This window comes from Ambystoma mexicanum, chromosome 6q (assembly GCF_040938575.1).
Source record: "Ambystoma mexicanum isolate Mex_15411 chromosome 6q, UKY_AmexF1_1, whole genome shotgun sequence".
Lineage (NCBI taxonomy): Eukaryota > Metazoa > Chordata > Amphibia > Caudata > Ambystomatidae > Ambystoma > Ambystoma mexicanum.
In genome coordinates, this window is record NC_090937.1 from 1,536,846,477 (window position 1) to 1,536,859,723 (window position 13,247).

A 13,247-nucleotide genomic window follows, 5' to 3' on the forward strand; every position below is an offset into this window, starting at 1 on the left:
CCCACATATCCCTACCACGGACTGCCCAGGAGATAGCCGAAACCAAAGTAGGCTTCCATGCACTGGCAGGCATGCCCAATTGTGTTGGTGCCATCGACTGCACCCATGTGGAATTAGTATGCCCCATGCCATAGAGGCGGTGTACCGCAATCGCAAGCAATACCACTCCATCAATGTGCAAATGGTATGTGACTCCAGCAAGATCATCACACATTGCTGCGCCCGATTTCCTGGATCCACACATGATGCCATGGTACTGCGCAACTCCACGCTACCCCGTCACATTGAGCGACATGCTGGACCACGTGCCTGGCTGCTCGGTGAGTTGCACAACAGGCCCATGGCCATGCTGTGGGGTACTCATGTATGTGGATGCAGAAGGGGGGGGCTACTGCACCAGGGTGGGAAAGGGGGGGATACTTCACCAGGGTGGGAAAGGGGGTGGGGATACTTCACCAGGGTGGGAAAGGGGAGGTTAATAGTACACCTGGGTGGCTATAGCCAGTGAGTGGAGAATGCATGCAGAGCTAAACACTCCTCACCTGACCCAGACAAATGGAAAATGACACATCACTGGGCCACATATCACAAATAATGCATATGGATGACAACAAGTAAGAGGCACAACCGGGGCACCATGGTGATGGCAAGCAATGCATGACCGAATAGGATGGCAACTGTGGCAATGCGGCTAGTGTGACCATGCATAGTGAAGAGTATACAGCATGAATTGGAGGCTAAACATTGTCGCACTACCACAGAACATCTGCCAGAGCATGCATGATTACACCCTGCATCATCTATTCAACCCCATCCAGTGTTCCACACCTCTTTACAGTATACATTCCATATAGGTGACTATTTGGTACACGTACAGGGACATGTGCATGTCCACACCAAATAGCTGCTGCCATGACCGTGCTCCCTGAAGGTGGCAGTTCAGAGTGACACACACCTATTTGTATCTGCTTGCAGGTGATGGAGGATATCCCTTGAGGCCGTGGCTACATACCCCTGTGCGGAACCCGCAGAACAGCCATGAAGAGTAGTACAATTGTGTGCACACTCGTACCCGTGTTGTGATTGAGCAGACCTTTGGCCTGTTGAAGGCTTCGGTTCTGCTGCCTAAGCAGGTCTGGTGGGGCACTCCAAAATAGGCCTGAGAAGGAGGCAAAGATCACCATGGCCTGTGTCATGCTGCACAACATGCGCGTTCGAAGGAATGTACCACTGCCACCTGACATTGACATGCATGGGCCGGGTGAGGATGAAGGGCATGGAGACGGAGGCCAAGGAGCCCTGCTGCCATTACGTGATGCACGGAACGGCCATGCTGTACGCCAAGCACTAATTGACAAATACTTTTGAAACACAGGGATGATGAATGACTTGTGTCAGTCAGACACTGGGCCAATGTGAACATGCACAAAGGGAATGTTGGTAGTCGGGCACTGAACACCGGAACACATTAAATGGAGGGACACGAAAAATAACAATGTCCAGCCATGGCTTTTTCTCATCACAACGTGTGTATTATTTGTAACAGCAAAACTGTGCCGACTCCCCCTTCCCAGAACCCCCCAACAAACTCCCTCACCCACCCCACATACCCCAGTGAATAGGCCAACACACTCCCTCACCCACCCCACAGATCCCAAATGTCCCCATGTGTGCAACAAACAGTGTTGCCTTCACCATTGTAGTTCCTCACATTTTGTCATTTCCCATAATGTCCTTTCTTTGCGACTTTTGGGTCAGGGGGTGCCATGGCCGAGCGCTGTACGCTCCTGCGCGTTAAGCGCAGGGCTTGATTGCACCGAGGTGGAAGGGGTTGACGTGGCGGAGGTGTCTTTTGTCAGTCCCCTGGCTGGGCCATGGTGTGGCTGCTGTACTTGCGTGATGTTCGCAAGAAGGGCCTGGGTCAGTGACCCCATGCACTCCCTGAATGCACACGTGGACGCCTCCACGGCAGCTGTATTGGCAGCAATGGCCGTGGCTATGGCCTTCATGGCCTCATCAATAGCGACGACCTGTTGTCGCATTATCTGGAGCATTTCTTCTTGGCGGGCCTCTACCCTTGCCAGACGGACCTCGAAGGGGGTTTCAGCTGCAGGTGTACTGGTGGCTGGCAGGGTGGTGGAAGGCAGGGTGGTGGCTGGTGGGGTGGTGGAAGGCAGGGTGGTGGCTGGCGGGGTGGTGGAAGGCACCTGCGTGGGGTCCTCATCCTGGGCAATGTCCTCCTCGAAGATGCCAATGTCCGAATCTCCAAGGTCGGAGTCATGCAGACATGGGTCATCCTGGCTCTCAGTCTCCGCAGGTGGAGGGGTGCTGGCAATGGGCGTTGGGCTGGGCGTTCCAGACATTACCTCTGCCTCTTCAGCCACCTCTGTCGACACGACGTCCGTGGTGGCCGGCGGAACAGCTACCACTGTCACAGCAGGTTCCCCCTGCAGGGTTGATGCCTTGCGTGGCACACTGGGTGTGGCTGCAGGCAATTTCTTGGACGAGGGGGTGGCGGTGGCCCTGGTCTCCTTGCGTGCACTGGATGTGCTCGCACCCCTGTCCTGTGTTCCACCTTCCTCATCGGTGCCTGGGAGATAGAAGAGATGCAGGTCATCAGTGATGTTGCCAAATGGCAGCTGTGATGTTTTGCGGTGTGATATTTTCATACATTCAGGCACAATTTCATTTCTGTTGTGTGGCATTTGGTGTACTGAGGGGACATGTTGGCAATCATTGCATGGCTTGTGGCATTGGATTGTTTTGGTGTCTGGGGGGGGCATGGGCATGGTTGGGTCATGTTGCACTTCTGTTGGGATTGGAATTTTCACTCATCATGCGTGTGGTACAGGGGGTGGCACTCATTATTCTATTGATGTGTTGATGTCACCTTGGAACATGCATTGGCGTGCCTAATCTGACTTCAACATCACTTGTGTCACATCATGTTTTGTTATACGTGGATGTGATGGTTCACTCACCTTCCTCTGTTGTAGTTGCTGCGCCAAACTCCTTGTCTCCTATCCCCTCTATGGATTCCGGGTCAATAAATCCACTTGCGGTCTCCTCCCATGCAGTGAGCTTTACAGGGGAGTGTGTGCCACCGCCTGTCTCCATTGCGGCCCTCCGGTTGTCTGCCAGGATCTTCCGGACCCGGGGGCGGAGGTCGTCCCAGCGCTTTCGGCAATCCCGTACGCACCTTGGGGTGCTCCCCACTGCTGACACCCTCGTAGCAACCTCCTGCCACACCTCTTTTTTTCGGGTTTGGGCCGCATGCTTAAGGTCTGTGCTTCTGATGATGTCAGCATGCTGTTTGAGGGTGTTTGCCAGCATTGTCAGTTCAGCATCACAAAAACGCTGCTTCCTCTTCCTTTGGGTGCTTTTTCTGGTGGCCTTCGACATCCTGATTGAGTTGTGGCACTCAACAACACGGGTGTAGTGGTGGTTATGGAGGATGGCAATGGATTGTGTTTTTAAAGATGGCCGGCGGCCCATTTCCCGTTCCTGCGCGATGACGTAATTTCCGGATCCGGTTTTTACGTACACGGGGATACCCACTATTACCGAGCAACTCGTAATGAGGTCCTCTACTCCGTTGAAGAACTTGATTTGAAATGAGTTACTCACACACCTCTCACTGTGCCATACTTATTTAGTTGACACTCAGTTCATGTTGTTTCAAAGTAAGTAAAACATCATTCTCTGATATAATAGTAGGTGGTAGGTGTTTATTTGTGATAGTGGCCCTTGAGATAACACGTGTTTCGACACCTTTTCAAATCAGGGCAAGTCTGTAAATTGGTTAAACATAATAAATGCAAAGCAAAAAAGTGTGGTATGGATTCAAGGAAAGCAAACATAAACAGACATGTTTCAAGAACACTAACCAAATCATTTGCAAATGTACATTACAGTAATAAATGCTTACATATCCAAATGCAGAATCATTTTTGTGGCAGAGATTGAGGGAGGGGGGGTCGAGGAAATTTAGAAAAGGTTGTGCGAAAAAGGGGGATGAGAGACTGGAAGATAAAGGATAAAAAGGGGTTAAAAAGGACAAAACATTTTTAGTTTCTTGTTAAGATTCAAAAAGTCCTGTGTACTGAGCATAAGTTGTTTGAACTGGCTGGGGTACTAAGGTATTACGTCATCCTAGGTGAACTGGCTACCAAAATGTAAAGGCCAGTATTTTCAACTATAAATTGAAATTATTGATAAAGATTTCTTATATTTAAACCAAAAACTGGTTTGTGCATATTTCTCCATATATAAGTTTGGCCTGCCTTTCTGGAACATGCATACATTTAGTCTTGCCATGATGAATTGCTACTGATTTATGCTAGTAGGGGCGGACACTCTTCTATCGCTGATCACCAAAATGCCCTTGTCTGATGAAGAGTGTGGAGCGGATGAAGAGTGTGGAGCGGATGAAGCCGATAGAACGCATGCAGTGGGTGGAAAGCAAGAAGTGGGTGGAACGCAAGAAGTGGGTGGAACGGATGGAATGCATGGATCGGATGACGTGCATAGATCAGAAAGAATGCATGGAACCGATTGAACAGATGGAGTGCATAGAACTATGGGAGTACATATGACGGATGGAATGGAACAGATAGAGGGCATGGAATGGACATTGTGCAAGAATGGTTGGAGTGCATGGAACGGTTGGAGTGCATGGAACGGTTGGAGTGCATGGAATGCATGGGGCATTTAGGTGCTCGATCTCAAGCACCTACTGAAAACCACCATATCACATCACCACGCTTACTCTCTTCTATACACCACCACTCAACTAGAACACAGCAATACTATGACACATTCGGTATAGCTGTTCTCATACCAACACCTGCCACACACTCCTCATCATCCTAACTAAGCACAGCCGGTAGCACACCCGCCAGCCTAGGCATTCTCCTAAGGCCTAACACAGCCAGAATCAGTCTGGTATCATCCTGCCAGAACAAACACATAATACCCATCTCCCAACCACCACACCTACCGCTAAGAAGCAGCTATCACACGAGTACCACACCTGCTGCACACATCCGGTGTACACACGCACCTTATGACTCTCTCTCTCTCCCTCTACTGACCTGAACTACGGTTCCCGAGGGCGTTCAACCTACTAGCGCCTTGAGATCATACCAATGGTACATAAGGCGCTATATAAATGCAAAATAACATAACATAACATAACACAAATATGCTATATTGATTTTTTCAAGGCGTTAGACATGGTTAACCAGGGACTTCTTTGGGCTAAACTGAAGAAGTGGAAAATGTACTCTTAACTACTGTACTTCATCCAGTTACTTTATTCTGATACATCGATGAGAGTCTGAGTTAACTGCAAGGGGCTTTCAACGGACTGTATTTCTACGAACAATGGCCTGAAAAAGGGATGTGGGCTCACGCCCACTTTGTATAATCTATGCACTGCAGACATCGCACAGGCCTTGGAGTGGGTGCGAAACGTTCCGCCAGTCATGGGGGAGTTAGAATTCCATGGCGTTGCTATGCAGATTACTCCATCCTTTTGGATCAGACCCCCATAGGCCTACAGCACTCCATTACTGCACTTAAGGAATATGCTACTGGAAATGATTTGATAATCAACATTGACAAAACCAAGATTATACAATGTCAAATAGGGCCTGATCCCAAATATAAATAAAAAAATCATACATGGAAACTTGATTAAACTCCGATTGACATAGTTAATAACTACTTTTACCTTGGTTTAACCATTAAAGTCAGTCCTAGCAGTAGATACTATAGTTATTTCTTCTGTCCTAGGATCATGAGTAAATGGCCTTTGCTAAAAAAATATCATTAATACCTAAGTAGTGGAAGTGTGAAAGGGATGGTTACGGTGTATAGCACATCGATCATCCCTGGTATCTTATATGGGGTTGTATTTTTGGACAAGGGGAAAAATTCTTTGATAGAAGGTCAAATTCTGAGATCCCTATTAGGAGTGTTTTATGGTGTGCCGGTGGAAGCATTAAGAGTGGATCTGGGGTTTCTAATGCTCAGATCTCTGTGGCTTATTGCCAGGTCTAAACTATGGCACACTTTTATGCTAGTAGGGGTGGACACTCTTCTATCCCTGATCACCAAAATAACCTTGTTTAAGAACAACAATTTTATGGTAAGACCTCGGGGTACTTTTGAGGAGCATCCGGTAGCGATTGACATGCCTAGGGAAGATCTGTTGAATGACACAAAAGCCTTGCCTCGCCTGAAAAAGAAAACATCAATTTGGGATGTTGACAAGCGTCTATCTAGCTTACACTTGAAAAAGATGTATAAGACCTGTGTTGGACAGAGGTTTACCCCAAATCTCCCTTGCTCATACCTGCTTAAGCCCATTAATGCTCACCTCAGGTGCTTTATTACCTACTTACGATTTGACATTCTTCCCACTAGCAAGCATCTGGGCAGATGGAGAGGGACATTACTGGCTGAAAGGTAATGCAGGATGTGTAAGGGGACAATTGAAACAATGAGACATGTCCTCAATAGCTGCCCCAAGCTGACAAGTTACTATAATAAAGGGTATGCCTTGAAGGGTAACCAAGATGTCTTTGTGTATTCTGATCAATGGTGGAGCAAAATATACAGAGCCAGCTCCACGGTATTGACAGCAGATGCTGTATAATGGCTTACCCTCGATAACTGCAGTCGATATAATACTTAACAAGACACTCATATTATATGAGGTTGAGTGATGTTTTTGAAAACCAGTTTGGAATCTATGCAATATTTGGTTAGCTTCCATCCACTGATTCAGTCTTTTAAGCAATATAAAGAGGCAAATATTTTGGAGCTACTATCCAGCATGGCTAACAGCCGATAATTAGCCTGATCATTCTTAGCATCCTTTTAAAATATAGCTATCAGAATGGAAGTTCTCCAATTTGGAAGAATACAGCCCGACCTCCAAATATCCACAAACATTGTATAGAGCCTCTGGGCCCAAAACTCTGGGTGATCACGTATCACCACATTCGCCAATCCGTCGGGTCCCGGTGCTCTAGAATTCTTGAGTGCTTTTATAATGAATAGTACATCTAGTTCATCGAAATCATGCTCACTTGCTAGAAAGTCGCACGGCAATATTGCATTAGGCAACTCCATATCAGACTTAAAATATAGATTCCTAATACATTCCACTCACTGTTGTATAGAAATTGAGACTTCCTCCACTTTTGTATTGCCTGATAAAAATTCCCTTATAAGGGGCCAAAACATTTTACTATCATTGGATATGAGGAGCAAGAATAGGTGAGACCAATTTGCACTTGTCAGTGTTCCTTTGTGCATTTTAACCACATTTTTATTTTTTCATAGACAGGTTGGCGATCAAGGAATTTTTTTCCTCTTCTTCCAGCTCCCTGTTGTTCTTAATAGCAGCTCTAGATTTTCGATACTCTCTTTTCCTTTCCTGAATATCCACATCGTAAACCCCCCTTTGGGGCACAGACCTCAGACTAACCCGCTAATAAAGTTCAAGATAACCAGCCATTTTCTTCATAAGCATTTCAAAATTCCACTGATTATTGCCATGTCACCTCCCAATAGCATTCTCATGGGTGGTGAAGAAAAATATTCCCATCCGACCAAGTGGGTTGATTCAAGGATATATTAACCTTGGGATTAATATAAGATAATTAAAGGTATAATACTTAGGCAATGTAATTACCAATTTAAGGGTAGCATGATCACTCAGCGGGTTGAAATCGACTGTCAGTGCCCCACAGTAAAGCCCAAGCTGTCGGTCCAACAGTGGGTAGTCGATACAAGAGGAGGACATGTTATTAGACAAGTAGGTAGAAATCTCAGGCTCCTTATGTCTTTCTCATTTAGACAAGTGAGGTCATAAGTTTGAATAAGGCTCCCCCTTTTCATACACCGGGAAGAGTGACCAACCTCTGTGCCCTCCTCCTTAATTGACCCTTACTGATATTCCCAATATCAACACATTCCTGAAGTTGAGGAGAGTTAAAATCCCCCGCAATCAACAACATACCTCTTGGTCGCATTTCCCTCCAGGCCATTATCATATGGTCAATAGCCTTAAAGATCATACCATCTAAAGGAGAGCCCAGTACTGGCATATACACATTTAAGATCAAAATCAGTTGTTTTAAGATCCCAGAAGGTGTACAATTACTGGCATTATTTTCCATATCATAAGGGACGGGTTGCAAATCAATATGGCAACTTGCATCAAACACCATACCACCCTTTAGTCTACTTCTTGCCGATTGGGAGGCTGAGCGGCAAATGATGTGGAAGCCATCCAATTGAAGAGGCTGGTCAATCAAGTCTCTTGTAATAAAAACATGTCACTAGTATTAATAATTATGTTTTAAAAAAGAACTATATCCTCTGATATTCCAACATAAACAGTTTAAAATATTTGATTTGCTAGTGGTTCAATGACTGTGCACTTTTAATGTCTCTGTAAGCCAGTGGCTCTAGATTCTGATGCAGTGTCCCTCATGGTAGAGCGACTGATCAATGGTCTGCTGCTATCTCTTCTCGCTTGCAGCATTTCGACATGTAATCCTGTTGGCCTATATGTTGCTTCTGCAGACTAAGTTCAAATCCCAGGTCGTGCAGCTCCATGGTACAGAAACACAAAAGTGCTACTACAGCCGGAGATATAAATTCAATAAGGGCCCAGTTATAATGTTCACTGAAGAAAGGTAGCTCAGTGCATGTCATATCGTTTGAACGAAGGTCCACCAATTAAGGGATCAATGACCATAAGGTCATTAGGTTAGTACGGTTCAGATAGGGGCTATCAATCGTGGCTTTTGATTCACTGTTGCAATGGTTTGGGCACGGGGCGGGGGGGCTTTTTTAGTGCAAAGTCAGCCAAGAGTGCTATCTTTCCCATAGGAAGTGACTTGTCTATTCTGGGGACCAGGATCTACCCTCTAATACTGACCCCTTCTGGATTCCTGCACATCATTTACAGTCTCAGGGACCACAATGTTGTCTTGCGTTTGAGGAACCCCATGTTGGACCCAGTCATCCAAAGGGCCTGTTCAAAAGATCTCCTGTGTGGTTCCATCCCCTTGTGCCTGCGAGACACAGACAACCTTATTGGAGAGACCTATTCGTCAGGTCCTGTCTCGACTTTTCACATTATTAATGTGTGTGGGGTATTGATCCTACGCACCCCCTTTAATCCCTAGTTTTCAAAATGTGTGGGTTCCTTCTTACGCCATGCTCTCCTTCTCAGTAAATCCGGAAACCTATGTGTAGTCTCAGTTGTCCTTTCCCTCTCCTTCCTAGCTAGTTGCAGCATCCCCTCATGCAGGGAGCTCAACACAGGAATCTCCAAATGGAGGCACTTGTTTATGTTGTTAATCCTCACATGTGGCTCCAGGGGGTGAATAGGAGTATCCAGCCCTGATTCCATCACATGCCGCTGTGTTCGATTATGCCCAATCATTGTGGTCTGGTGATGCACCGCCAAAAATGATCTGCCAGCCTAGCAAGCATACATTTCATGTCCTGTTGTTCCTCCACCATCTTCTTACATAGTAGAAAGAGGGTGTCTATCTTAGTCATGCAGTCATTTACCGACAGTATATCATGAGTCTTACTATCTTCCCCTTTGGCATACCTTATTGCCTTTGATAGTAGAATACTCTCATCCTCACTAGATGATTCTCAAGAGTCAGTAGAAGAAAGTAGCCTTTCTAAATCCGGGCTAGCTGAAAGGTTAGTTCCGTTGATGTTCCCAAAATCTGTATCATTCATCTTTTGGGGGAGAGGGATTCTCAATGTATCCTGTGACAAATATTGAGATGGGATTGATTATTGGCGATATTTCAAAATTCTGGGCTCGCATTGTCTTCTAGTAATTGGCCCCCCACCACCTGAGGATCAGTAGAGACTAAAGTTAATTATTCAGCAACAGTAGCCAAGGGGAGGAAGGCAGATATTTTTGGTTGCGTAGTCTGTTGAGCACTTAATGTATCCTTTTTTGGTTTGGGAGAGCATGCAGTGCCAATCAAGTTGGGGCTGCACACTCGTTTTCCTCCTTTACGTACACCTGATCTTAATGTGAATTCCGCTGATTATTTAACTTCATTTCTGGTTTTCAGTCAGCGTCATCAGTTTGTCCACAGTTTGCCTAGCACCTAAACGAGGTAAATATATAAATTGACACTTACCGCACGGGGATTGAGGTACGTTCACCAAGTCCAAACAGGGCTACGTAGTTATGTGCATGAGGGCTGCTACTTATCAGGCAGACCCAAGCAGCTAACACTATCACAGACAGTCAAATTCACAAACTCTGCCAACACTGAGAACACTTCCCACCTTTGCTTCAATTTGCAAAGGGAGTGATTTATGAAGGAGTCAGCTGTTGTTAAAGGCACAGTCACCACAAGTTGCTCTGAGCAGGATCGTCCCACCCACCACACAACAGGAAATCATTCCATTTAGTGGAGTAGCCGGCAATACAATCCACATATGAATTAAGAACAGGCCTCCCTATCCTCCATGTCCTCTAAGATGGGGGTGCTATGGGGTGCAGTTTGCACACACCACTAGCCATTCACACACCCTCTAGAACCCAGGGTCAGAAGTCCTTCTCAGCTGGCCACTGTGTCCTGCCTGCAGCCAGTAGTAAGTAAATTATAAGCGTAACAGCGGCAGATCACTCCCAAAGCTACAGGGCTTCTGAGCCTCCATTCCTCTAGGCCTCTAAGCCTCCTGGTCTGGTCAACTCACGACTACAGAGCAACAGAGCCACAACAATGTTGTTCCGCTATGCCTCCATTAAATTCAAAGGGCCAATGAATCTTAGAGAAAAGAACATTATGGCGAGATCTGTCAAGCTGCACTGCTGTCTCGCAAATCAGTAACACGTTGCACGTATCACGTAGCAGCCGCTTCCGACAACGTCCCAATACAATTCAATATTTTCTCTATTTTTTGTTCTAATACTTATATTTGTAACATAAAAGCAAACAAAACAAAAACAGTTAATATCCCCCCCATACAGGTGCCAATTATTTTGACTCCATGGTCTTGATGGTTCAGATAGTCAATCAAGCAGCTTACACTGAAATTAATTGTATCTCCATCATTAATTAATACCTATTGATTTCTTTTACTAAATATTTGCCACCTCTATTTTTCTTGCATCGTCAAAGTTTTCTCGCACAAATTCACTATTGCAATTAAGGATCATGCATTTCGCAATCAGACATTTGCCCTCTATTTTTTATTACCTTAAGCTTGATACCCTCTCTCTTATTGTTTAGTCAGCATGAGGCATCCTGTCTGGAGATGTCAGTACTGTGTTAATATATGTATCCCATATAGAGGTAAACATTTTTATATGGGATACATTAGGTGATCATTAGTCACTGTCTTTCCATTTCTTGTCTCTCTCACTTCCTTTGCCCAATTAATAATTTCCTTGGATTTCAGTGACAATGTTGTAGAAAGTTTCCATTTCTTTGCAATCTGCTACATCTGTCCCTGCCCATTTCACTATGGAGTGTCTACATATCCAGATCTGAGGCAAATCACCACTCTTCTGTGCCACATCTGAAAAAGAAAGTGAGCCACCTCTTGAGCCAAGACCTTTGTTACCTACGAGCCCCCTTTTACCAGATCTCTGATATATCCCTCGTACTTTGCCAATTTCCAGCATCTCATTCTGTTCCGACAGACCCAGCCTGCGTCCTTTGGCCATTGCCCCGTCCTAAAAGAATGAGTCCAAAACTCCCCCGCTTTCTCACCCAATGCCCGAGGGCTCTCCTCATCACATCAATCCTAATTTAGTGGTATTTTAGTACTGTGGTAAAAAAGTGGCAAAATGGTGGTACAGCGTGGTTATGGTGATGTACTGATTATATGACAAGACTCTAACCTGTATTCTACTTAGGGTCAACTCTAAACACAGAATAGCAGACTTTGGGCCTCATTACATGGACGGCGGTAACCATGGCGCTATTAGCGCCATGGTTGCCGCCAGTATTTTACTGAGTCTGCCATGGTGAATGGCAGATTTACCGCCCTATTCCAAGGTGTGTGGGGGCGGTAATTCCCCATTCACCATGGCACTTCCCCATTCCCATTTTTGCCCCCATAGGGCTCAATGGGAATGGGGAAGGCGGTAATTGCGGTACCGTAATTACCTCCAAGTTCCCTTTGCGGTTCCCATCCTTAATGGCTGGTAAAACCAGCCATTAAGATAGGGTCCCACAAAGGGACCTCGTAGTAAGGCGGTAAGGGTTTACCGGCACTGGTACTCTTACCGGTACCAGTAAACCCTTACCGCCATCCGTGTAATGAGGCCCTTTGTACATATGGGAACTCGACAGTGCTAACTATCACTCCAGTCAATTATCTATGAGACTGGACTACTGTCTTGGACAGATTTGTTCAAAGAACACTTTTCATTATGAATGATTCACCAGTCACACATGCATCTTCACGTATAAACGTACTTGCTAAGAGTGGCAAACTTTACCTCCTGTGTTAATTCTTTTGACACACTGGGACTCTTCCCTGTGTTTTCACACCCTCTTTGTCATTGAATATACTTAGACACAGAAAACGCAACCCCACTGATTCAGTTTTAAAATGATTTTCTTTTATATCCATTATTGTTTGAAAACAGGTTATGGGGTATGAACCTTAATCAGACCCTCCAGGATATTGCTGCACAAAAATGCTAATTTTGCAGCAGACAATTGCATTTATTGCAGCATTTTCAATTGCCTGGTGGTTGTTATTGAGGGGGTTGCACTGCCTCTACTTCTCATGGTTGTTGGTGTTGGTTGCACTCTTTGCAAGGTCTTGGGTGGGAGCAGTGGTGGTGTTGATCCTGTGGCTAACGCTGCCACTGAGATCCACGGTGGTGGTGTTGGTGGGGCGTGCTGAGACCCATAGGTGATGGTGTTGACTTCACTACCAGCAATGCATCCAGTGGTGGTGTTGGTTGTGGGGCTGGTGCTGCCTCTGTAGAACAAGATGGTAGTGTTGGAGGTAGCACAGAGGGCATGGGTGGAGTGAGGTTTCTACTGAGAGAATGATTGGTGAGTTTGGTGCTTCCTCTTAAGATGATGTTGGTTAGGCCAGTGCTACTGCTGAGGGCATGGTTTGTGGAAGTGGTACTGCCATGGAGGGCATGATTGGGGGTGCTTCTGCATGTAAAGCCCTGGGTGATGGTGTTGGTTGCACTGGGCCCTGGGTGGTGGCGG